At 38.7% G+C, this 22,975-nt stretch overlaps 1 protein-coding gene across 39 annotated transcripts in view; it reads left to right on the forward strand.

Annotated features, from left to right (window-relative positions):
- DLG2 (discs large MAGUK scaffold protein 2) overlaps nt 1-22,975 on the forward strand; it is a 2,077,851-nt gene that overhangs the window by 1,588,887 nt on the left and 465,989 nt on the right. The window lies entirely within an intron of this gene.

A 22,975-nucleotide genomic window follows, 5' to 3' on the forward strand; every position in this document is an offset into this window, starting at 1 on the left:
AGATTTGATCTTAGAATGTTTTGAGTTCTTCCACAATTTGTAAACAAACTGTTCTAAGTCTAAAGGTTGGGCATAATTCTGCATTATAATTGTAAAGCATATGTATGACAAATAATAAAACCCTATCTTGCTGTAGCAGCCAGTCAGAGAGAGAGAAAGAAAAAGAGAATACAGTGTTCCATAAGGTAGTTCCAATTTAGTTTAAAGTGGGGAGATCTCACCTGTGATGTTTCTACATGTAATGGGGTGCTTATATTGTTATGTTTTCAGACAGAATATCTTCATATGTCTTCATAATATTATTAGGACTGAGAAAATACAGATTTTAGAGTGATTCATAGTGAAGAGGGTCTCCTTAGAACATCATCTCTGTCTTTGGAGATTTTCAAAGAATAAGTTTAGAAGTCAATTATCTGCCTCTCTAGGGGAGTTAAATAACAAGTTTTAAGTTATAGCTAACATTTCTAGAAATAAATGAGAAACATATTTTTGGCTATGTAAGCAGCTGGGGCATTTTCACTAATTTGCAACAGGTAAAGCCTAATAGCTTTGCTTGTTTTAAAATTCTTTATAAATATTAGTTAAATCCTCCTATACTTTTAACAAATTATAAAAACTTTTTCTTGGTACAGTGAACTCTACAATTTTGAAGCTAAGACGGCAAAGTCACCATAGCCATAGGGAAGTGAGAAAGAACACACACACCTACAGTAAGAACTTTCTAGTAATTATGCATCTATAAATAGTCAGCTACATAAAGGCAGCTAACATTTATTGAGCTCTTCTTGTGTGCCAGGCGTGTTGTTAAGCACTTCTTACAAATTATTTCTCCTAACCCTGACAATCCCCTTATGAGGTAGATGTTATCATTATCTTTGCTTTACAAATACAAAAATCGAGGCTTGAGAAGTTACCTGACATGCCCACGATCATCCACCCCTAAGTGGCAGGGCTGCGATTCAAACCCAGGTGACCATTAGCACCTGCACAGGCATAGGCATGACGGCCCAGACATCTTTGCCTGCTGGAAAAATTCTCCACCCACTTCCCTTTGTCTTTCCTTTCTCTATTTTTATCCTGCCTGCTCAACTCCCTTCTTCTGGCTCACTGTCAATGAATCTTTTTTTTTTTTAACCCGCGTTCTTTTTTGATGAACACAACAGTTACATTCCTTGCCTCCCACTGGGGATTGTGATGCATCCCTTCCTAAAAACTCACCAATAAGTGGATGACAGAATCTACCTTTTGTATGGACCCACCAGATATGATTCTTCTCCGTTTACTTTCTGTAATCTGTATTATGAAAACCACAGGGTTTTTTCCCCCAAAATTAAAAAAAAAAATACAGTATAATGTTGAATATGTGTTTTTCGTATTACACACCCTCAGCAGTCCTGATATGCACCAGTCCTCACCCTCACCCTTCATCTTCCCTTTGGGAAGATTTATTTATTTTTATTTTATTTATTTATTTTTATTTTATTTATTTATTTTATTTATTCTCATTCTGTCCCCATCTTTTCCCCTATTCTTTCCTTTCCTTTTCCATACTTTTTCATATTTATTTCTAGAAAAAAGTCATACAGACACACCCATTTTAGTGGCATTGCCACCAATACACTGATACTGAAATTCTTGATTTCTCCCCCACTTTGTTCCCCTTCCACACTTGTCCAACTCAGTAAATGGCACATACATTTACTCCACTGTCCAAGCCAAAACTTGAAAATCACACTTCACACTTTGTTTTTCCCTCACACCCATCATTCAGTCTACCTTCAAATCCTGTTGATTCTACCTCTGAAATATATCTCAAATCTATTCATTCTCCTCTACTTCTTTTTCCACCGCTTTAATCCAAGCCTCCATCATCTTCCACCTATAATAGTCTCCTAATTGGTCTCTTCCATTTTTGTCCTCCTCTTTTAGTCTCAGTGCAGCCAAAGTGATCTGTTAAAAATACAGATCAGATCTCTCTCTCTCCTTTGCATTAGGATAAAATGCAAAGTCATTAACATGGCATCTAGGCTGTGCATGATCAAGCCGCTGCCTGCCTCTTAAACATCTCATGTCACTCTTCCCTTTGCTGAACACACTGTTCACACCAGCCTTCCTTTTCTTCACAGAATGCACTGAATCTCTTCCTGTCTCAAGCGCTTCACACATGCTCATTCCTCAAACTGAAAAGCCCTTCCTGCACTTTGCCTGATTAACTTCTGGTCATCTTAGGTCTAAGTTTAACTTGTACTTCCACAGAGAAACTCCTTGAAAAAGGAAATCAGGTCCTCTACTCTATTCTCTCTTTTTCCCATATGACTCAAGCAATTTATAATTGTACATTTATGTGATTTTTAAACCAAATGCCTATCTCACACTCTGTGCTGCAAGGTCAATGAGTGAAACTCTATTTTGTTCACTGCCATATCCCTAACACTGAGCCCAGTGCTGGCACAGCAGGAGCTGAGAATTACTGAGTGCCTAATTAACATGGAAATAAGATCTGAAGACAAGCAAACAGATACCTGTTTCAGGAACAGGTCATGGCTCAAGCTGTGCTTTACTGGTTTTTTTTACCTCCGTGAATGAAGGAATCCATGCATGGAAACAAATAACAATAGACTAGAACTAATTTTGTGTATTTCACTTTCACCTTCAATTTTCTTGACGGTCAGTGTCTACATTACAGATTGATTAGGTAGCTCTCAGTTCTTCATGAAGACTGAGCAATTCCTTTCAGAGATTATTTACTTCCTCTCCAATGGGAAATACCTCTCTGAGCAGATGTTTCTTGAAATACAGCCAGTAATTCAGGGGACAAGTTCAAAGATTCTAGTTCCATTTACGACACCATCACTTGCTTTTTCCACTGTGACCTTGAATAACTTAGAGAATATCAGAGTTAGGTGAGAACTGAGAGTTAGAGAGACAAGCCCTTATCCAGCTCTGTTAATGATGAGGAACCCAATCCATTGTCTTCACAGGTCCATGTCTTACTTCTACTCATGGTAAAATAAAAGTATTTAGGGATCTTCTGCCCTACAAAGAATATTATAAGAAAATATCAATTCATTCGACCAAGATTTACCAAGCACTGACAAAGTGCAAAATATTATACTAAGGACAACTTTTTACAAATATGTAAATTGAGAGGCCAACCAAAAATGTTGAAGAAATGCCTAATCTTTAAGTTGCAATATGTGTTAATTTTTTTTTTTCAGGGCATTTGAGAAATTCCCACAGCCTATTTCAGAAGTATGCCCATATTGATATAGTAATTACAGTCTCAGATGATGATGGAAGCTAGTTCTGTGAAAGTTAGCCCGTGAACCACGCTTCCCTGAGTACCAGTTAATCTCTAATCAGCATTCAGAAAAATGGAGGCAAGTCAGCAAAAGCAAGGAGTCAGTCATCTGTATTCTCTGCCTTTTGAATACCCAAGTTCTCAGCTCTTTGAACTGATAGCAAATATCCAGGGATAAATTAATTGTATACACAATTTACTTCTATAACATCATCTAAAAGAAAACAGAGAAGTTATAAGTTTTCCTTAGCAAAGCATTTTAAATTACTTGGCAAAGTGTCAGCTCCTAAGGCTGCAGATTATGTTTAGAGTAATTGACTTTTCAGATCTTGCAAAAGCAAGAAATGGGCAGAGCCTGGAATAAAACTAAAATTTGGAGCTCTATGAAAAACAAATGGGATTGCTGTGAGGCTCCTGCTTATCCAGTATATCTTTTTCTTTAAAAAAAAAAAAAAAAGCAAAAAATGAAAGATGTAGTTTTTGATGTTGTAATTGGTTTTTCTACTTTGGGAAAATGGTAAGTTATTCAGCTTTTAATATTCCTGGGGCAAGGAAAATCATATTCTTGCCTGTTTTCTCGACATACAGCATATTTTCATTTGTCCTTTTACATGGTTGGTCCTAATTATTGTTTTGTCGTTGATAAACAGAGGCTGAGATAAACCAGATGAAGGCTAATTAAAATATGTGGGAAGATTTGGGATAGGAAATGGACTCTGAAGTATTAGGTGATCATAAAACATCTTTACTCCTTGAAGAGATGTATTCATGAGACTTCTACTAGGTCACCAGAGATTAACCTGGATGCTAGGGATTCAAAGGTGAATAAGACATGGTCCTTCCCTTTAAGCAGTTCAACATGTAAATGAAGAATTCATTACTGTGCATTGTGATGTACATCTGCTAAAGGCCCTTGGTTTCTCTAGTGTACTTAGTCTCTAGGTAACTAAAAGCAGACTATTAGAGAGGTACTGATGGGAGCAAACATGCTCTCAGGCTGTCCCTTCTGTGAAGGTGTGAACATACACATATACACAGGAATCTTCCCCACTCACACCTTAGGTTATTAATTCCTAGTCATTTTGAAGAACCATTCTTCCTGGGAAACTTAACCTTATCTTTTCATAGGTCCATCTGCTAGACTAGTTTCTAACTTTTCTACAGGGCTCAGAATCCATGTCCATAATTCACTCCTTGTGTAGAAATCAAAGTTGGCAGCCTCAAGCCATTCCTCGTTTGGGAACACAGCAAGATCTTTCTCTTACAAGATTTCAGCCATATGGCAAAGTTATGGTGGCCTATCTTTGGCAAGCGTTCTCTTCTTATAAAATATTAGAAAATGTATCTATTAATGTTTTAACTGTCTCAAAGTCTATAAACCCCAAATCAAATATAACTTCTAGACATAATAATGCTATCATAAAAGTACACGTGAGTCTCTAAAGGTAAACAGAGGAGGAATCATCTAACTCAGCCTCTGCTTTTCTTAAAGTTTTCTCAAAGACACTGAGCTCATCAGTCAGATGAGGGAAGAAGTGTGTTCCAAGTAAAAGGAATAGCACAGAGTTAAGCCTCATGATGTGTAAAAGCACAGGGCACTCTGGAACAACCAGTAGTTCTGTGTGGCTAAGGGTTATTGGGTGGGTGATAAAGTTGGAGGTGCAGGCAGCTGCAGCTCATAGAGGGTGTTACTTGCCAAGCTGAAGATTTTGAACTTCATCCTGTAAGCAGCGAGGAGCTGTTGAGGAGTTTTAATGCTGAGCAAAGACATAATTCAATTTGTGTTTTTAGAAAGATCACTCTGTCTGCTGTGTGAGAAGAGTTTGAAGACAGGGAGACTAGTTAGCATATCAAGTAGGGTTGAAATCATGAAGAACTAAACTGAAGCTATGGCGATGGAGAGATATAAACGGATACAGAATTAATTATCAAATAGATTGGGTGAAAAAAATAGATTGGGTGGTACTTAGTGATTGATTCAAGGGGAAGACTTTTCTGGCTTGGAGTATTCATGAGATGGTGATTGCATCGTCTCCCCTTGGAGACAGGGGGCACTCTTGTCCTCAATAAATATATTTAAACATAAAACTCTGTAGAGGGAAACTCAGTGGAAGGAAAGGGAGGCAAAGTATATGAGGAGGTCTCTTGTTTGAAATGAAGGCAACCTGATGTTGTAGAGGAGCCAGGGATTGTGTCCAGACTGTCTGGGTTTGAGGCCTTCTTTTGGGCATTCACTCACCAGAAAAGGAGGAAATTAATCTTAGCTGTGCTATTCTCCTCTTAGGATTGTTGTGAGGATCCAGGGAAATGGAGCAAGTGAATTTTCATCTAGGCACTACCTACATTAGGCATTATTAATTGTTTTCATATGCTTATTCTGTTTTAAAGCCTTGAGCTCATGCATATTTATTTTTGGTGTTATCACAAATCAGGTGAAGAATATTTACCAACACAGGTATATCCCCAGAGGCCAAAAGAAAGCTGTGGATGCTGATTTCTTCTATCATTCTTAGTGGCAGCATCCTTGTCACCACAGGCAAAGTCATATATTTTCCCTTTTATTATTGCATGTATAGTCTCCCCGTAAAAGGTGGAATATTTCTAAAGCCACATGCGACTTTACGCATGTATCATTTTCTTTTTTTAATCTACTCACATAGCAGTATTTCTAACCCGCACGTACCTTTTTAAGAACATAGACAAAATGACAGCTAGAGCACAGATTAGTAGCCAGGCACTTTCCGTATGTACCTTCTTGTTTCTAACAATCCCAACAACTCTGTAGAGGGTGAGTTTTGTTGTAGCAAACGGAAGGGCCAGGACTCCAGCCAGGGCTATCCCACGGCCAGGCTCCTGCTCTCAGGGAGCCTTAAACCCTCTCGCACTCACCACGGCTTCTCACTCAGGCCCCCGTGTCCTATGTCCACAGTGCCACAAATCTGTGGATCCTGAAAGCAATTCAAGCCTTGTTCACATGATGTAATCTGGGAAATGCACCATTAAAAGAAGAAAGAAGATGCTTAACAAATCATTGACCTTTTTATGCCCTTAAAAGGCTGAGATAATCTGAAAGAGTTCTTAATTTCATTTTTAATTAAAAGCAGGAGAGGAAACCCTCCGGGCATGTCTCCTAAAGCCTGACTCCTTCTGGAGTTTATGCAGCAGCTTCTTCTTCAAAAGCCTTCGCTGCCTTTTTGAAGTAGGTGATCACTAAACCCAATTGGAATTAAGCAAACTAAGGAGAGATTAATGACTTCCACAAAGTCACAGAGGTGGCTCTTGCCACATTCCGTTTTACAGCCTCTTCTCTGTGCGGTGTGATATATGCAAGGATTCACACCGAAAGAGACACCCCTTGCTTTAAAAGTAATGCATTTTCTATGTAGATCTTTTTTAAAAAACATGCCATTTACTGTTTCCCTTCACTTTTTTTCTTATATTAGGGAGGAGATGTTCTTTCATTAAGATTTCAAGAATTTTTTTAAAAGCACATTTCAAATTACATCGTATAGTGTAAAGGAGGAAGGAAGACCAGGGTACTTACCCTCTTCCTAAAACTCTCAATTACTCTTCACAACAACCCTAGTAGGTCCAGAGAGGGAGTCTCAGGAGAGCTGGGAAATGCACCCAGATTGATCTTATTCCAAAATTCCTGTTCTGAGACATTCAAATAACTCTCTGTGATGCAACAATCTAAACTGACTCGACTTGCTGTTTTTAAAAAGCCAGATTACTTATCTACCTGAGATGTTATGAATATTTTCCCTCAGTTTTAGTATATTCTTTTTGTTTGGGGAGCAATCTTTGTATCTACTTTAGTAAATCATTGTATTATTGGGCAGCAATAAGAAACTGAAGAATAAGCATAATTTCAAAAGCATTTCTTTATGGAGGCAAAGTAGCTGTGAGAAAATGCTATGCAAAATCACTATAGCAACAAATTATAGGAACTCAGAAAGAATCAAGACAGTAGCATTAAACCATAACACCTACAGCATAGATACAAATTAAAACTGCTAAGTGTACTGAGTGTTGCCAGGCACTTTTCCAAACTTTTATATGTACTAACTAATTTTATCCTCATGACAATCTCTGGGGTAGGTATGATTATAAATTCAAATTTTACAGAAAATTATGGTACGTATTTAATCAACAAATGGAAACAATGGGGTGAGATTGTTGAAACAATATATCAGGAAATACTTAGACTATTAATTTCATTAGAGCGAGGGTTTTGTTGTTTTATTTACCGTTGGATTCCCTGTGCCAAAAATGATTTCTGGCATGTAGTCCTAATAGTAATAGTGGTGATGATGGTGATGAAGTGGAAGGAGGAGGAGGAGAAGGAGAAAACAATCACCGTCATTTATATAATCTTATTAACTGCCAGGCTGCACTTTATACAAATTAGCTCATTAATCCACACAGCAATCCAAGAAGGCATGTGTTGTTATCATTATACCCATTTTGCAAGTGAAGAAACTGAGGTCTGGAGAGGTTAAGAGACCTAAGGTCACTTAGGATTAGGATAGGATTTGAATCTAGCAGGCTGGTACCAGAATCTGTTCTTTTCACGTGTGCTCAATAAATATTTATTGAATGTTATTTTCATCACATATAATACTCCTCAAGCATTAAATTCTGAGAAAAAAAAAAGGATACATCAGGGCTTCCCTGGTGGCACAGTGGTTGAGAGTCTGCCTGCCGATGCAGGGGACACAGGTTCGTGCCCCAGTCCGGGAAGATCCCACATGCTGCGGAGTGGCAGAATTTTGTTTTCATTAAAGGATCAAAATTTACCTCTCAAAGCAGAGAAAGTAAGTCTTCCATTTCCACTCTTTAATTCAGTTCTGTAGACCTTAAGCTCATATGAAGTTTAAAGGATCCCTTGAACAGGGTTTTTAAAGTCAGCAGGGATGTGTGTTCCACACTGAATACTAAAACCTAAGATCACTATATTCCAGAGAAAGTGAGTACATTAGAAAGTAAAGAGGAATTTTATGGTTCGTTTTAAGTGCGGGGAGGGTATACTGGGCTTAGCTAACCCTGCTAGAGCTTTCATCTAAAGTTAAGAAATGCTCCCTTTCTGCGTTGGGTCTTCGTAGCTGCGCGCGGGATTTCCCTAGTTGCGGTGAGCAGGGGCTACTCTTCGTTGCAGTGTGCGGGCTTCTCATTGCAGTGGCTTCTTTTGTTGTGGAGCATGGACTCTAGGCGCAGGGTCTTCAGTAGTTGTGGCGCACGGGCTTAGTTGCTCCACAGCATGTGGGATCTTCCCGGACCAGAGATCAAACCCGTGTCCCCTGCACTGGCAGGTGGACTCTTAACCACTGTACCACCAGGGAAGTCCCGAAATGCTCCCCTTCTGGATGAAGGACAAAATGTACCAGGGCCCCAGTGTGACATGTAAAAGGAGTTCAGATTGGGTTTCAGCCCTAGCTCATTCCCTTGGTCAAGCGTGCTTGTGAACAACCTGCCTAACAGAAAGGATTGGCCCAGACTGAGGACAGGGATGAGAATCTATTTCTCTTTGTTATTTCTGTCTCTCTCAAATTTATTCTAATGTTCTGCTTCCTTTCTTATGCCTCTGGCATCATTACAAGGATATCACTCTGTCAATCCTATAGGTTTAAAAATAACTAGAGGCTAATACAAGTTTAGAGATGGAAGACACCCTAGAAACAATTTAGTCAAACTTGATATGCTCCAGATGAGGAAACTGCCCCTCAGCCCACAAATATGTATTAAATGCCTATTATACAGTTAGTAATTCTGGGGATACACAGTCCAGGCATGGTCAAACACTAGTCTCAGGAGGTTTAGGGACTCAGAGGGTTTATTTTGTGGATATAATTGACAGCCATTAATAATGTAAATAAAAATTACAGATTGTATCTTTCAAAAATATGTGAATGTTACTTAGCTTTCAGCCTTATTTGTTCTGGATTCATTCTGATTTCTCCTAGATACTATATTTATAGGTTTGTGTTCATCAGTTTCTAGGCATTCAGACCTTTTTCATGTGAAATCTGAAGGTCAAGTGACAGACCAGATTTCCTTCCAGCTCTCCCCACTCTCACATGATAAGCTACTGGATAAATTCTTACTGTCTTGCTAGCACTGGAATCTATGTTCCTTGTAGGGGGGCCTTAGGCTACACTGGGCATGAGGAAAGGGGCTGTGAGTAAAAACAAAAGTTTCTGACCAGATGTCCACCAGTATAATTGCTAGAATTCTGAGACTCTCCCTTCCTTCTTTGGAGGGCCCTTGGTGACTCATGCGTTATCCTGAACAACCATTTCCGTACTCTTACAAGACAACCTTTCCCATTGTTTCCCCATAGGATGCCCCTCACTTATAACAAATCACTCAGTCTTCTCACCTTTGTCACTGTCCCAACCCCTTAGAATGATGTCATTTCAGATGTACATCTACTTTTCCACTGCTGTCCGTACTGGTGCTCCACACCAAGGCCAGACTTCTAGGAGCTGGGCAGTGTCTGGCAGGCGCAAGATGAGAAGCCTTTCATTTCTACCCTGTACTGGTGCTCCACAACTGGGAGTCTTGTGTTACGACACTGAGATCCACGCTTCTGCCTCTTGACAGGTACCACGTGGGACCTCTTGTCACCTGGGGCTTTTGCCCTCAGGCAGGAACTGTTGCCTTCCCTGATTTTCTTGCTATCTTCCATAGCAGCTCTGTTTCTGTCTCAGCTAGATTCCTTGTCCTGATTTTCATGTTGGAGGCTTTTCCTCTGGGATCCTTGTGACCCATAAAAACAGCCTCTAATCCAGACTCTTTCCCAGCAGAGAACAAAAAAGACAGACAGACTTTTCTGTGTTGAGCAACTTTAATATTCATTTTCCAGAGCATCAACCCTTTCTCAGAAGATGATCTACTTTTTAAAACCCTGAAGTTAAAAGAAATTACAACAGGAGGGATGGGGATAGTGACTGTGGGAAATCAGGTTGGGATGGGCCGATGTCTTGTCCAATGATGCTTTAGGCAGCCACTGGCATCCAATTGGTCAAGAGTTCCTACTAATCTTTGGTCAAAGACTTCCTATAAATCACAGCTCCACAATGCAAGTTGCCTTCCCTGAATCCTCATCTGGGCACGTAGTGTTGGTTTCTTCTCTCCCTTCTCTCTAAAAGGCCTCCTAATGTATCCCATGTTCTTGCTGTACCCCTCAATGAGACCTCTCTCACGGAATGTCACAAGACCCCCCTCTCTGTTTCCTTAGGTCAGCAAGTGGAAATTAACACTTGCTGAATTCACTCAAGATTCAGGCTCTTTCTAACCCCACATTTGCCATCTTAAGTTGTCACAATATTTAGACCCTTCCTTTTTTATTTTTAGGTCCAAAGTTAACTACTGAGGGAGCTAGCAAACAATCTTTAGTTCTTCATACACTTCCATCCCATGATACCCAGGGGAATAGTGAATGTCAAGAACAAACCAAGTCTATTTGCAAATTTTCCACTAGTTATAATTCTGTATAAATGAAAACAGGGTAACTCTCTGTCACCTCTTTATGGGTAGGAACAATGCTATATGTTGTCCATGTGACACGAGCACATAGTGACACTCAATGGAATGACAAATGGTAGGTGTCCACCTGAAACAGACTCACAGCCCAAAGGATGGGTTTACATTTAGTGGAAGCTCTTCTCCTGTCTGAAGGCAATGCATGGAAGAGTAGGTGTTTGAGAGGAATCCTCTCTGGGCCATAGTTCACCCTTATTATCTTGGGAGGTGATACATACTGTTTTCTCTGAGATTTCTGAGTTAGGTCACAGAAAGAGACTTTCTTCATCCTATCTACTGGGCATTGTAACAGGTGATGTCTACTTTTTGTTAAAGTCTGTTTTATTTGTATTCTACATGTGTCAATGCCAGATGCTCTGGAGAAGTCATGTCATACGTGGATTCCTCCAACATGTCTTAGAGGGTTAGGTCATTGTAATGTGCACTGCTAGGCTTTCAAAGGTGGGATCAAGGTCCAGAGCAAGCAAACCTCTCAGCAACTCTGACTGACACTGTGAAGGGTAATAAAACAAAAATCAATTCAACAAACTTAGAAGATTGAAAAGGAACAGATTAAGACATGCAAAAGGACTTTATTTGCAGCACCAGTCACTCTGCAAGTTTGCTCAGCATGCTAAGTAAATGTCAGTGCTTGGCAAGGTGAGGGTAATTGCCATTCCCTTTCTCTAATGTTCATTCTACAAAGAAAAAGTTCTGTATAGTTCCAACTATAAGGGAAAAGGAACAGAAAGAAATACATGTTGCAGATAAGCCTAAAGCTAATAGTATATCCTGAGGGCCCTAAGTATCATTTAATCAGAGAATGCTTGATCAGAAGGGGTTAGAGAAGATTGCATCCCAACACTTGTTTAAAAAATTGAGAAAATAAGTCCAGCAAAATTAAGAAACTTAAACAAGATCACACAGTCATAGGACTGTGGCAGATATAAGTCTGGGGTCAGAGATGTCAGGTGCCAGTGCTTTTTCTCCCATGCCAGTTAGTAATTTAAACTAAACACAATCTTTTAGAATGTATCATGCTACGGAAGGTTACATATCATAGACCAAGACTGGAAGGAAGCAGAAATGTTACTTCAGGATAGCAGTGTTTACCTCAGATGAGTATGATTTGATGAGGGAAAGAAATTATGTTTTACTTTATACAATTTTTAATTATTTTCATTGTTTATAATAAGTATGTTTAAGTTTTATTAGTAAGAACTAAATTTAAGAATCCCCCATTTAGACTCAGCAATTCCTCTGGTAGACCTAAACCCAAGAGAAATGAAAACATATCTCCATACAAGACGTACACAAATGTTCATAGTAGCATTATTCATAATAGCCAAAAGGTGGAAATAATCCAAGTATCCATCAACCGACGAATGGATAAATATCATGTGGTATATCCATACTATGTAATATTACTCAGCCAGGAAAAGGAATGAAGTACTAATGCATGCTACATCATGTAAGAACCTTGAAAAACATGCTGAGTGAAAAAAGCCAGTCACCAAGGACCACATAGTATATGATTCCATTTATATGAAGTGTCCACAATAGGCAAATCTATAGAGTCAGAAAGTAAATTAGTGAATGCCTAGGGCTAGATAGGGAGGTGGCGGGAACTGAGAGTGACTGACGATGGGTATGGGGTTCCTTCAGGGGGGTTATGAAAATCTTTTAAAATTAGATTTTAATGAGGATTGCACAACTCTGTTAGTATACTAAAAGCCACTGAATGATGTACTTTAAATGAGTGAATTTATGGTATATGAATTATAACTCAATAATGCTGTTAAAATTTTCCATTTAAAAGTTAAATAATTCATATAGTAACAAAGCTAAGATTATGTCCTTATGACATAAAATATTCAGATAAAAATAATTTTAAAAACTGATTTAAAAGCCTAGGTGATTTTTCTACTCTCTGACAGATTATTCAAATAGTTAATTATTCAGAGGATTTAGAGGTCTTCAGATTTTCATATTTTTAATAAGACTATAGCTCTCATTCACTAAGTACCAACTTTTTGTTAGGTGTTCTACAAACATAATCACTACTCCTCACAATACATCTATAAAGTAGATATATTTATCCTTACTTTACTGATAAAACTAATAGCTGGCAGAGCTGAGCTTTAAATCCAGTTCCATTTGCTTTTATTATACAACAATTGCCATCCCATTATATAAAAATCATCCTTAAAACTCTCCTTCCCAACTAGAAAAATTGTCTACACTCTCTCCCTTCCTTTTATCCTGTTCACTCTTCAGAGCCACCCCGAGCTCTCCATTGAAATTGTTTTCACCAAAGTCACCAAGAGTCTTTGCTTCTAAATTCAGTGGAAACTTCTTAGTCCTTATCAAATTTTATCTTTCTGTACACTTGCCTCTGTTGCTTGCGCCTTCCTGAAACCTTTTTTTTTTTTTAACTTCCATAATCCCTCTTCTAGGCTCATGATTCTCCTTGCAACTTCGACTTTCTCTTCCCCATCTCCGTAGACATCTCCTCTTCTCCTCATCCCTTTTGTCCATTTCACTCAGTGATGCCTTCTCTTTCTCCTCTGCTCACCCTCGCTAGTAGAAGGCATCGATGTCCACGGATTTGTTTCCCAGCTATGTGCTTATGTCTCCCATCTCTATATCTGCAACCAGATCTTTCCTTGACTCCAGACTCATACATGTAGATTCCTACTGGACATCTTTCCTCAAATGCCCTAAGACACATCAGAAAGCACACTCATCATTTTACCTTTCAGATTGTTGTCTCCGGTTATATCCACTGTCTTAATGACCAATAATAGTATGGTTTAGTATTTAGGAGCACGTACTTGGGTTCAAATTCCAGCTCTACTTCTTAGTACCTGTGTGATCTCTCTGTGCCTTCATTTCCTTACCCATAATATGGAAATAATAAAAGTATCCATCTCACAGAGTCTTTATGAGGATTGAATTTATATGTGAAAAATGCCTGCCACACAGTAAGCTTAGTACTTCTATGGTTACGACACTAAGATGTTTTCCTGGATTCCCTCTACTGATTCACCTTAAGTTGATATCTAAGTGTCCTACCAATCCATATGTCTTTAACATCTCTGGAATAATTCCTCTGCAGTCTTTCCACATTATATCCACCCTAGATTTGGCTAGAATCATTGCCCATCTGAAACACTTACCAACTGCTCTCCACCAAAAGCTCTACGTACCTTCAATTCATTCTTCACATTATAGCACACCTAGAGCCTTCTAAAATACGCATCTGATTTTTGTCTCTGCCGTAACTAATCCTCTGCCCTCCTGCCGTCACCTGCCTTTCATTCAAAGCAGTTCTCCTTGTAGTTCCCAGGGAAAAACACTGTGTCCCTTACTTACAAGTTTTTGCTCCAGTGTCTCCCATTCTTAAATGCCTCCTCTCTAAACAAGTAGACATAGAATCTACTCGTCCGTCTCAGTGCCAGCCCCCACTCACAGATCTCTTCACCTAGGTAGCTGCTAGTAAGCCCAGGTAGTGTGACTTCTGGGGTACCACTAGAAACCCCTCCCTGATGCTTTCACCCTGGAAGGGAGGCCCTCGTCCATCCTTCTAAAGTTATAGAACTTAGCCTACTGTATTATTATTGTTATTTGTTTGCCTTTTCTATCTCATCAACTACACTGAACCTCTTGAGCTTGGGAACTGTGTTTTAATCATTTCTTCTATCCCTGGTGCCCAGCAATGTACCTGGCAAATATTAATGATTTTTTAAAAGACAATAAGAATTATTTAAATTATTATAAATGTATTCCAATAAATATGTAGTGACCTCTATACTTAGTGAGCCTGTGACAGACACTGTGCTCTGCATTGGGAATACAAAGACAAATTAGATGTAGCCCTTTCCCAAAGAGACTCGTTCTAATAGAAGAGACCACAGCAGAAGGAAAACAATTAGAATCCCATAGAATAGGTGCTGTAATAGAGGGCATATGCTGAGAGGATATCAAGAAGGAATTTATTAGCATGATTAAAATGGGAGAGAAGTTACGGAATGTACACACACACACACACACACAGAGTGATGCTCAGAAGTCTGCAGGATATTAACTAATGGGGGTCAGTGATTACACTTAATTTGAAATGAAATAGAGAGGTTTTCTTGAATATAACCATAGCCCTCCCTATCTTATTCTTTCCACTATTTAAATTGCCTTGTTAAGCTCTACCCCAACCATTGACAAAGCCACATACTATAAAACATTCTATTCTACATAATTCCAGCACTTCTGGGTGTGCTTTAAGTCAGTGTTTTCCCAAATTCAAGTTCATAGACTGGTGATGGTTCACGGCCAAACTTCTACTGGTCTGGGGCAAGATGAGGGAAAAGAAGGACTTTGCAAGATACATATACATACATCAATGTTAGATTGCCCTCTGTCCTTCCTTAGAAAGAATCCTTCCTGAGATTATGATCTCCTTCTAACTTCGGTGTCAAATATATTTTATTTTATGAAATTATGGTGATAATAGATAGTAACTATTGTATTCATAGCCTTAATTTGAAAAATTAAGAGGTGGGCTTGTCTCCAGAATTGTGTATTTAAATTGCTCTTGTCACTGTGTGCTGTTGACACAGCTCCCAAACACCCACCCTCTCAAATCAGGGAGCACTCTCTTTGTTGTGCCTTTGTTCGGTACTCCCATCCACAACCTCTGGCAAGCACTGTGTTTGGACATCTGGTTGGTTCTGGCCTACAGTTTTGACTGTGGACTCTCCCTTTGCAAAAGCCCTTAGAGCTAGGCTTTGTAGTTCATAAGCCAGACACATTGAATGCCTAAATAAGATAGATCTTAAACACAACTCAGTCATAAATCTGGTAATTGCTGTACATATAAGTCATCATCAATAATGTTACTTTAATATACCTTTTTGGGTTTTGTGCTATGTCATTGACAACTTTTCACATCTCTCAGTTTAACAAAGTAAAGTTTACATAGTTAGGGACTTCCCTGGTGGTCCAGTGGTTAAGACTCCATGCTTCCACTGCAGGGGGTGCGGGTTCGATCCCTGGTCAGGGAACTATGATCCTACATGCCATGTGGCATGGCCGAAAACAAAAAAGAAATACAAATTCCCATAGTTAAATGACGGTTTTCGTTTTTCCAATATTTTTTCTTTTTTATTATAGTTGTGATACATAACTGCCTTGATCTGTCGTCAGCCCCCCAGCAAGTGACATTATATGAATGCAAAATATGATTGTCATTTTTGCTTTTGTGCTTTATTTGTTGCTATTTTAATAATTCTTTCCAATGCTCTAAACTGCTCATATTATAACCTTTGGGGTAGAAATTAACAAGTTGTCTATAAAACTTTTAAAGCCCAAAATAAGGAAACACATATTAGAATTGTACAGCCCAAAGAAACCTTTTGCTTTTCCCTTTTATTCTCTAAGGTTTTTTGCTCTAAGTTCATCCTTTGGTATTTTAGTTGATTCATTACACAATGCTTGCCTTATGAGAGAACATTTTTTTGTGTGGCTTTATCCTTCTAGATAGAAAAGTAAAGTGATTTAATAGCTCTATATTATTAAACATTATGAGGTTCACATGTTGGAAAGTAGACTTGAGAATTACAGTGGCAACAGAGGCCAGCAGTAACACATGGAGTGGATAATTGTGCTGTAAAACCAGCATTCTTAAATGTCACCCATTAACACTGTGTATACAGAAGAGCTGGTCTGAAATACAAAGGAAAAATCCCACACATTAAAAAAAAAATGGAAGAGAAGAACCTTAGTTCACAAAAACATTCAATCTAAGACAAGGTGCTGAGGGTAGAAAATTATAGGTTTAGCCTCTTAATTCTGCTAATAGGAAGCTATAACCTGGAGAAAAAATAACCATGGTAAAAGCAATACAGAATTATAAGAGAATTCTTTTTTTAACACTAAGCCTGCATATTTGTTTTGAATTATCATTAATCAACTCTCAATTCAGGCAGGTTTCTCTGGTGTCACTTTCATTCCCCTGCTCCTTTGTTCTGTACCTCAGCCCATCCTAAACTGGGCCTTCTCCATCCTTCTCTGATTTTCCAGATTCTACTGCCATACCAAAATCTAGCTCAGATATTTACCACTTCCATGAATCCTTCCCTGAAAACTCCCACCTATATGCCTTCTCTGAAGTTATATCATGTTTTCCCCACTGTAGGTCAAATTACCATCACTTGATTAAAGATTGCCTTGTGTTATTCACAAATCATTCATTCTGTAGTCTTGCCTCACTAACTATATTGTATACTTCTTTAATATAGAGGCCCTTGATATTAATATTTTGATATTTCCCAAACCCTAGAATAGTGGTAAACACATAGTAGGGACTCAAATATTCAATGTTTTTTCAGTAATCATTGCTGCAGTGATAGCCAGCCAGAAGATCAACAGCAACTGAAGTGTATTATCTAAGTATCTGTATGAAAACCAGATTTTGCTTTAAGTTAAAATCATTGTACTTTTCTCCTGAATGATTTTTTGGTAGCACAAATTGAAACAACAAAGAAAACAAGTTCCCCATGATGTTTCCAGGACCTGTTGACTTGATGTTAATATCTCATAGGACTTTAACCCCTTCAGTAGTAGAAAAGTTAAACCTTAGTGAAAACACTGGCTAACCATTAACCAAACATTTTCTTAGTTCCAGAGTTGTCAGCTTTGACGAGGTGGTGTGTCACTTTGACAACTCTAAAATTCTTCTGCCTTAGATCCAGATTCCTCTTCTTGTGTGACAGAATAGCGTGTGTGCCCTTTTGCAATGCACATTAAGTTCTCAAACGTCCATTGCAATGCTCAACAGCTGCAATTCTGTAGGTTCGACACCTTTTCAGTCCAACTTCTCAATGTAGCCTGCATTCCACTTCACTCAGTTGACTTACTCTGTTGTGTTTATTACTAAGCTGTTCATTTAATTTAATGACTAACAAAGGACTCAGATAACGTTCTTTGTCCTGTTTTTAGAGCCTAGCATAATCAGTCACATCTCCCTCATCTTCAGACAGCAAATTTAATTAGAATATCCCGTGGATCATTTTCTAGGGCACAAACAGTACATGGAGACATTGAGTTTGCTTCCCTGGAACAGAGGAAGAGTCTTCCCAGGTTTTCATGGTATTGACCTGTATCAAATGTTTCAGAGGAAGGTTAGACTAAAAGATAAACCTGTGATATATTAAAAAGCTTGGGCAATATTATCCCCGGGGATCAAAGTCCTTTTCCCTTAACTAGGAATCTTTTGATGAAACATAACAATTAATGATCCCTGTAATTTCTGAGTTGGCCCAGCCTAAGTCTCTCCTTGCTGAAATATTTATTTCCTTGTTTCTGTTCATCTTAAATTTGAAATTGACATTAGTCAATTTGAAAAGCTGGTTAAACTTTTCTTTGTTTTACAGCAAACAATTTAGGGAAATTCTCTTCTCACTTTTTACTTCCCCATAATGTGATCTCGTAGCTTTCCCCCAAAGGACTGTGCTTTCTTTCTCCTCACGATAATGAAAGTAAGCAAGGCCTTGGATAATTGCTCACACTGTCAATCTTAGTGCTACAGTCTGGCTTGGGATGGTACTCAGCTGACTGCCAGGATTTATTATCCTCATTCCTCTGATTAATTACTGTTCTTGAGCACCTTGCAGCTGAATAGAATCATAGAGGCTTAGCACTGAAAGGAGTCCCAGAAATTGGGTTTCAGTACTCCTCACTGTATAAATGGGAAAATAGTCCCAGAAAAGGGAAAATGGCTTGCCTAAGGTTGTGTAACAACGCAGTAATAGATGTCCTACTGGAAGAAATATCTTATTTTTACTCCAATTGTCATTCTAGTACTCTACTCTGGAATCTCTTGAATATTGTATGACATAAAACCCTATATTTCCTTTAGTTCCTTTATGTTGATAACTCAGGTGAGGCAAGAAAGCAAAGTCTGCAAAGGCTGAGAAGCTGCATATTGGGTTCCTTCCTCTGGCTAATGGCCAACTCCCAACGGTCAGTCATGTGCAGTAATCGTCAATCCAACGAATGTTTGTTGAGCAAATCTGTTTTTAGTGTGCTAGGAATGGCTCAGTTAGATTATTATGGAACCTTGAAGAAGGACACTATCTTTGACCTCCAGGACAAATTCTAAGAATGAGTATGAAGCGGTATGTGTGTTCATATGAGCATGTGTGGAGAGAGAGAGAAGGGACAGACATATAATCGAGGGAGAGTGCTATGGGAGGCTCTGAGGAGAGAGAGAGAGCTCACAAGTGGTTAGGAGATTGGAGAAGTTCACGTGGGAGGGTTAACTTAGTAGGAAGACAAAGGTGTGGTGTCCAAGGCTGATGGAAAAAAATCAAAAGGGTGAAATGACTTGAATAAAAGGAGTGGAGATAAGAAAGCATGTTTGAACTCATTCACTTATTCATACATTCACTAAATGATAAGTTAGGAAATGCTACTCTGCCAGATGTTAACAGAATTTCAGATATATAGATGAAAACCTATGTTTCCTGACCTCAGAGAATTCATACTCTAGACCACACTTCTCAAGCTTTAATGTTTCTCAAACTTTAACGGCATAAGAATCACCATTTCCAACAAGCTCCAGGAAGATGCCGGTGCTGCTGCTACTTGAGCCATGCTTTAAGTATCAGTAAACTTGCTTATAAAGAGATCAATATAATCTAATCTGACAGTTGCCATCATGCAGGCAAGTCCAGGTGCCTTGGGAACATAAGAGTGGAGATGCTAGCAGCAGTTGTGTAGGTGGGCTTAGAGATTAGGGTATGTGAATGGCAGTAGCAGACAAGTCTGAAGCCACAGGCTGGAACTATGGAGGACCTTAAAAGTCAGGAAGGAATTCAAAACTTGCTTGTGATCTTCTTATCACTGCTCTGGATCATGACTTTCTTCCTTTTATCAGTAATTGCAGGCAATGACGATAATATTAAAAACTGATCATTATCAAGCACTTGTAATGGGCCAGCACTATACTAAATATGTTTTATGTGTTTGCCCATTTGATCCTCACAAGCATCCTATGAAATAGGTGCTTTTATTTTATTTTTCATTTTGAGAATTAAAAAACAAGAATACTGAAGCTTAGGAGGGTATCTGAGTATTTAGAAGTAATTCTTATCCACTTCAGGGCAGCTATCATCTTAATTAATTCAGTGTGAACCAAAGAGAGACCCCATGATCACACATTCTCTATTCTATCCCCCATTACTTTTGCATCTTGTATATACTTCTGTTCTCACACTAAATTATAATATGCTTGCTTCCCTTTATCCCTCAGTATATTTTATTCATATTTTATTCCAAAGTGTCTAGGATGTAGTAGGTGTTTGGTGAATGACTATATTTTCTACTTCTCTTCTAGAATAATCCTCCCACTATCTTTTCATGCCTTGTTTCTCCCACACTAAATGTTCTCTCACAATCTCTGCATCTAAAATCTCAGTCCAAGATCTTTAAATGCCATCTCCTCTATGTAGCTTTTTCTGCTTCTTCCTCTGCAGACCTTGAGGGGAACAAGCTCTTCCGTCCTGGCAATTTCATAGCTTTTTTTCTGTACCTCTGCTATCTCACTTTTAATTCTCTATCTCATATATGCAGTTATTTGCTCATCTTATGTCTCCACTGGACTCTAAAATCCCTGGTAGGAGTGATGAGCCCCTTTTGTGTGGTTAAATTTCGCAGCCAGATTGAACGGGGATTTTTTTGTGGGGGTGTGGAGGTGGCTAGTTTGAGTTTGGTTAAGTTGGTTTGGGTTTGTTTGTTACAGCATCTCTGCTCATTGACCCAATGACGTTGGACTTAACCTTCATGAGTTTCATGGGCAAAATGGGGAAAGCAACATCTAAAACTCTAAACACCTCTAAAACTGTCTGGAGGATAAAGTGGCTACATGTAAAGGTTTCGTTTTGCCTACACAGTAAGCATCTAATACAAGGCCGCCATTGTTTTTATCATCTGTGTTCTACCCACACCACACTACCCTCTCCAAAAGTAAATGCCAATAGTATTTCTGAATGAATGAATAAATGAATGTTCAACTTTTTTTTACAAACTCACCCCCTCTTCAATACTGTAAGCGGTTCTATTGTATTTTTCCTCTACTCCTCTCTCTCCCAAATTGTGCACATGAGACGTCTTTATCAAATATTGTCATCTTATATGGCAGCCTTCCCATTAGCAACCTGGAAACTTTAACTGACTTCTAACAAAACACAGCTATTCCTGAAACTATTTCCAATTCCTATTTTGTGTGCTCTCAAAGTGCAAAACAATATAATTTTATTAAAATTGCTTCATGAAGAGGGAAATTTGCATATCGGAATTTATTGGGCCCACGCTATCTATCATACAGATGCATGACAATGTTGATTATGTACAAATGGCTTCTGGCAAAGATGAATTAGACCATTAAAATGTGAAAAGCAACAACACCTCAAAAGCTGATAATGAAAGCTCAATAGGGCATTTTGGACATTTAGTGAGTAGAAATGCTTAACAATCAATGAGGATAAAATATTTCAAATGATGCAGTTCTGAATAAGTGGTCCATAAAATGTAGTGACCAGGAACATCCATGATCAACATGTCTGCTTGCCTACTACATTCTTTATTCCCCACTCCACACTTTCTGTTTCCTGCAATTCTACCTGCAGTCCACAGACTCTGAAAATGCCTCTGAAATTTCTCACGAGGACAAAGCCTTTGGGTTTTATTTATTTGAATAATATAAATTTACTGTTTTCACATTAATGGCAAAATAGCTATATTGCAGATTATTATGGAAATAATAAAACTTGTGCCATACAAGTAGAATTTGAGGTTATCTGCAGTCCCTTAGCATTTACAAATCACTGATCCATTTATTCATTCAGCATATACGATGAGCACTTGTCATGCTCAAAACTTTGGAAGACAAGGTAAACATCCCTACGCCCAGGGGTCTATGTAGGGTGGAAGACAGAGGGTATATAAGCAATATATATAAGCAATTACAGGGTCCCCCAATTAATCAATAAACTGTAGGAAGTGCTACCAAGGAAAAGAGCAGAATTCCATGAGGAGATAAGACTTAAGGGTAGACCAAGGGAAGGCTTTTCTAAGGAAGTTCTGGTTAAGCAGAGACCCAAAGGATGGGTAAGAATGAGATCCAGAATGAGGGAAATTGCTTCACAGATGGACTAGGCTGTGTGGTGACCCGGGGTTCTTGTGAAAAACTGAGCCTCTGCCTCAGCTTCCTTACCTCTTAAGTGGTGATACCAATTATATTTACCCCTTAGGGTGGTTTTGAGGATTATATGATAAGTCACATGCTTGGCACAATGTTTAGTACTCGTTCCACATTAGCCATTATTGTTGCTGATGTTGTTCTTAGCAATTTTACCCTAAATGTACATGGGACGTCACTGAAAGCAGGTTTAAGCAAGGGAATGAATGTTGAGAACTGTGAAGCATCTGAGATTTTGTTTCTTACCTGCAAGCTAGCAAGTTATCCTGCTGTGCTGTCATGGATACTGGCAGAGGATCTGAGATTCCTGGATAAGAAACTTCATAGCGTCATACTAATAGTTGTAGCCAGAGTATCAGCATTTTCACTAGTTCCCTGAGTCTCAGTTTCCACAGAACAAAACAAGGGAGGCCATGCGATGCCCACACACGCAGTGGGTTCCATTACAGGAGAGAAAGCCCAAGCCAGGGGAAACTGACTCTTTTACAATGAGTGTAAGCCTGCCTGGGCTGTGCCTCAGAGAAGAACATTATTATGCTGGACAGTAAACAAACTTACTCATTGCTCCCGAGAGAGACACTGTATCTTTCAAGGCTGTTCACTATACAAATATCCCTGAAAAGACAGTCCAGAACAAAGGAAATCAGTATTTCTGTTTGCAAGATGTGTAGAAATGCAGGGGACTCAGAGAATTGTCTCCCAAGAATTTTATGATCAGATCTGATTTTTTATAAAATCATTCTGGCAGCTGCTGAACTCATAAGTATTCATACAATTTTATATCCCCTACTTCGTTTTTTACATCATAAGCATTTTTTTTCAAACTGCCACATCATGTACGTAACATTAATTTTTTTTTTTTTTTTTTTGCGGTACGCGGGCCTCTCACTGTT

Source organism: Kogia breviceps, chromosome 7 (assembly GCF_026419965.1).
Source record: "Kogia breviceps isolate mKogBre1 chromosome 7, mKogBre1 haplotype 1, whole genome shotgun sequence".
In the NCBI taxonomy this organism is placed as follows: Eukaryota; Metazoa; Chordata; class Mammalia; order Artiodactyla; family Physeteridae; genus Kogia; species Kogia breviceps.